This window comes from Vulpes lagopus, chromosome 1 (assembly GCF_018345385.1).
Source record: "Vulpes lagopus strain Blue_001 chromosome 1, ASM1834538v1, whole genome shotgun sequence".
In the NCBI taxonomy this organism is placed as follows: domain Eukaryota; kingdom Metazoa; phylum Chordata; class Mammalia; order Carnivora; family Canidae; genus Vulpes; species Vulpes lagopus.
Window position 1 is genome coordinate 142785203 of NC_054824.1, and position 5173 is coordinate 142790375.

The following is a 5173-nucleotide window of genomic DNA, read 5'->3' on the forward strand; positions in this document are numbered from 1 at the left end:
TGCGGGCTCTCCGGGGCGTCCCTGCCTAGTGCAGGCTGTGCCGGGCACAGTAGCAGGCACACAGTTGCCGGTGGTACAGCAGGTGGTAATCCTTCAGGAGCCGGCCCAGGATGAACAGGAATTCGTCGAAGCAGATCTGGTTGTCCTTGTTCTTGTCTGCAGCCCGGAACAACTCTGAGACGTAGTAGGGCTCCTTCCGGCCCTGAGGAGGGGCAGAAGGTCAACCACCTGCCCAGGCCCCCCGCCCCACAGCCACTGGGGCCTCCACCACCTTGCAGGACACAGCCCCTCCCTCAGGCAGAGGCCAGGTCACCATGTGGGGCAGAATCAGGCTCCAAGGGGACATGTGGCAGGCCCTCTGCCCACTAGACCTGGGGCTATGTGGTGGACTGCACGGCCTGAGCACCCCCACCAGCTGCTGAGCTGTGCTGAGTGGCCTGGGGCATCCTGACACATCTGTCCACCGTCAGTGGCTGCTAAGCCTATCTTCCCAGCGGCCCTGGGAGCTGCCCTGCAGGGACAGCCAGGCCAGGGGCTTCAGGGTGGAAGGCTGTGCCCCCTCCTTCACACAGAGAGCTCCTCAGGCACAGCCCACCTGCTCCTCATGTCTGCATGTCCAGTGCTATTACGGGGCCCCCGAAGAGCAGGATCAGATGTCTGTATGCTGTGGCATCTGCCCAGGAGTTGTTTATGACACTGAGCCTACGTCATCTTTGGATAGTGCAAAATGGGGAGAAAGACAATGTTGTGGGCCTTGAGGCTGTCCAGCACGGCCCAGAGCAGGTGGCCAGGAGGGCTGAGGATCAGGGATGCTACAGGGGAGGAGCAAAAGCACTTGAGGTGGAAAGAGACAATAAGAAGGAAGGCCAGGGTCAGCGGGCAGGAGCACCAGGCAAGGCCTTGAGCTGGTTTCAGCAGGATTTGGCTGGTAGATGTGGGGACCCAGAGTGGAGTCCTTGGAAAGCCTCCCAGGAAGGAAGTTGCATCATCTGTCAGCAGCCAGGGGTCTGGAGGGTGACCCTCATCCCTGTGGGCAGGTCTGCACCTCCTGCTTCCCCCTATAGCCCACCAGCATAATTCACCTCATCTGATGTCCTCTGCAAAACTGGTTGGTCCTGGACCCTGGGGCTTCCTGCATGAGCAGGCTCTCCCTGGCTCCCCTCAGCTCAGCCCCCCTGGCCCAGGCTGCCCACTGTCTGTCCCTGAGGGCCCTGTACCTGGGCAGGGCTGTGAGCCCTTCGTGGCAGTGTCTGGCAGTCCCATACCCAGCCACACAGTCTAGGCACTTGGCCCTGGATGACAGTCGCCCTAGTCCCCTCTGTGACCCTCATGGTTATACTCCAATAAACTGAGGGCAAGACTCTCTCTGATGTTTCCCAAAGGTAAGTAAGGGGACATGCCAAGTGAATGAGGCGGCGCTCCTTCTGGAAGGCAGTGGCCTCCAGTCAGTGTACGGATCTGAAATCCTCTAGAGATGGTGGTCCAGAGACCCGCCCCCAGGCAGGCCCTGAGGGCAGAAGACAGCACCCCAGACGTTCCTGCCAGTCCCCAAGACACCTGGTAATTATAGGGCCTGAGAATGGAGAAGCTGTGCAGGCCTGAGACGGTTTCTGAGCCCCCAAGCTGGCCCAAGAGCCTCTATTAGCCCTTCAGACAGCAGCTGGAAGGGGACACTACATTTTCTTTCCCCACCTGGCTTCTGCCCAAACTGTCCTCACCCTGGTGTGGTGACAGGGAGGCTTGTGCTAGTCCCTGGGAGGGGATCTAAAAGGGCAGGTTTGGGGCAGGGCCCCTGGCTGAATGGGGCTGCAGGCAGAGCAAAGACTCAGGACCTCTTCTCTTAAGAAACAGGGTGAGCAGAGGGATACACAGGCTGGGATAAGGACAAAGTCTCAGGGATTAGCTGCAGTAAGGACCAGCAGGGAGTTTTAGGAAAAAGAGGAGGAGAAGCAAAGCTGGGCCAGATCCACCCTCCCTCTGTCAGACCCTGCCCTCCCAACCCTGCCCCAAGTAGGGGAGATAATTCCCTGCACCTATACCGTCACTACTCACTTCCAACCCCACAACCAATCCTATACTTCATCCCCACCTGACCCCAGACCCCACACACCAGGCTCTCCATGAAGCAGGGCACATTATCCATAAGCAGAGCCTTCAACTCCTCCAGGGACAGAGTCTCCACGTCCCCCTCCCGGGCCGCGTACTGGTGGTAGCAGTGGACGATTTGGAAGAAGGATTCCTCCATTGGCTTGTGTGTCATGGCAGCGAGGCCCTGGCCAGGACCAGGAGCACCTGGGAACAGTGGAGAAACTGAGAGGAGAGCAGCACCTTGGCTAACTCTTAGGGAGCCAGCCAAGCACTGGATAAAGGCTTGTATACAGAGAATCACATGTAATCTTCATAGTGACCTTATGAGGTAGACATCATTCCCACCATTTTCCTGACGAAGAAATGATATCCAGAGAGGTTAAGTAAATTTCCCAAAAATCACACAACTGATCCAGCTGGAGATTCAAATCAATTGGAGAACCATGACTTCCTTGTTAGGACATCCATCCACTGCACACATTCTCCAAAACAGGTGAGCTGCCCACTTCTACTTTCTCAGACCTGCACAGACCCAGGCCTGTCCACCCACCTCCACCATTCTCACAAGAAGTGCTGACCTGTGCTGTTGGGATGGGGTTGCTCCAAAATCACCGTGCCAGCGTGTGGTTTGTCCTAGAGATTTCCCAGAGCTCAGGCAGGAGGCATCAGTGCAAGCAGGGGCCCAAGCACCAAGTCCTACGTCCTACCCATCTTTGGTGCTTCTAGTTATGGCAGCCAGTGTCCTGACCTTTCACAGGTTCTTCAGCAAAACGACTAAGCCATAATTGCATTCCTGAGATGATGTCACATGACACTTGCTTCCTACAATTAACTCAGCCAGTTTCAGGGACCCACCTTCCCTCAGAGCCTGATCTGAAACATCTCAGAACCACGGGAGGTCATAATGTCAGTCTCTCTACCTCAGAGTTCACCCTCCCAGCTCCAGGCCTTAGGTGGGGTCAGACACATAAATTAAATACATCCTCCTCAGATGTCCTCCCTCAATTACTGAGCCCCCGGACGCTAGAGTCATAAAGCATATTAATTCATCCAAAAACATTTCTGGAGTCCCCACAGTGTTCCAGGACCCGGTTAGGAATGTGCGTACAACATGAGGCCAGCTCACAGTGTGGGGAGAGCACAGAGTCACACACTGGTATGATCCACTGAAGAGTACTAGTTTCATGGCATGAACAAGGTACCCTGGTGCCCAGGAAGGAACACTTGCTGCCTAGAGAAGAGTTGAGGAAGATTCCTTAAAGAGACAATATTTGAGTTGGGCCTTGAAGAAAACATTTAACTGCAGGGAGAAGCATGGAGAAGGCTGGAGAGGCAAGGCGCCTTGGTGCCAAGCCAGGGCTGCGCTATATCTTATGCCCAGAAAGAAGCTGACAGGATTTTTAATGGATTGGGTGATGAGGAGGGGATGAGAAAGAAGTGGTAGGAACAGGTTTGTTGTAAGAAAATTACCAACGGTGATATGGGAGTGACCCTACCCTAAGGGGGCTCCTTACAAGTGTCCCTCTCTCAGCCCATCTCAGCCCCTCGATTTCCCTGGGAGGGGCCACACCAGCTGGTGAGTGCCTCTCCCAGAAGGCGGCGCCAAAGGACAGGTAATTGAGTCCCTGAAGGTATGAGAGTAGGAAAAGAGGAAGCCAAAACTTTTTCAGTTTGCAGAGTGAGCTTTCTTCTACCCAACAGTGATTTCTCCAGCAAGTAAGTGGCTCACCAATACACATTTATGTTTCCAAAGTAAAAACAGGGCTCAAATTTCTAATAAAACAATTGACAATGGTAACCTATTGTCACAGAGATATTTATTGAATACCTTTAATTTAGCCATCACTGTCCTGGGAATTTATCCCAAGAAAGTAATTAAACAGATATTAAAAAGCAATAGATGGGGCATCTGGGTGGCTCAGCAGTTGAGTGTCTGCCTTCAGCTCAGGGCATGATCCCGGGGTCCTGGGATGGAGTCCCGCATTGGGCTCCCTGAAGGGAGCCTGCTTCTACCTCTGGCTGTGTCTGCCTCTCTCTTTGCATCTCTCATGAATAAATAAATAAAATCTTTAGGAAAAAAAAAAAGCAATAGGTAGTAAAATGTTCACCTTTGCATTGTCTGGAGCTAAGAAACAAAAATAAAAATAAAAACTTTGAAACCACCTAATTAACAAATTTGGTATGCCAATATGTCCTTGGACCATCACTGGATAATAGTCTGTCACTCAAAAGGAGCTCCGTTGCTAACCCATAACTGGTTTGTGAGGAGGAGATCATACTGCACCCCTCTTTACCCTGCCTTTTGCTCAACCTGGACACAACGACTCCCCTCACCATCCCAGTGCACAGTGATGACCTCCTTCCACAACTGTGCTATAACCACTCTTTTCACTTAATGCTAGACTGTGGACATCTTCCTACCCACTTAATCAATGCTCCCTGATTTTAATGAATGCCTAGTGATTATTTCTTTGCATGTATCAAAATTTGTTTCATAAATCTATTATTGGTATACATTTAAATTACTTTAAATTTATACATTTCAACTAACTCTTCCTTAATATTGATGTTTCTTAAGAATTTTACCATGTGTGTTAGGTGCTGGGGGGCAGGGGGACAGAAATGGCTTTATACCCCCTTCCCCAGCCAGATCTGCCCTAGTGTGCACTGAACCCCACCTCCCAGACCAGAGCTGCCACCCAACTCCCAGATGGAAGCGCCTGAGCTCCATAGCTCCATAGCTGTTTCCCATACACCCACATCTAGACACAGGTGTCAGTGCTGCAGCAAGTACACCCATAAGCAGACCCATGAGAGATCCTATTGGCCATGACTTCCTTCTGTGGGGGAAAAGAACAGGAGTACCCCCAAAGACTTCCCTACTTTAATATAAAAGTCAATAGACACCTTTACAGTATTACATTAATCTGTATATCTCCACATATTGACCTTTACCTGTGAGATTTATGCTTTCCTATGCTTTCATGTTGCTGTTTAATGGGTTTTCATTTCAATTTTAAGAACTGTATTAAGGATTCCTTGTAAGTATAGTGATGAGCTCCCTGTTTTGTTTGTCTGGAAAACA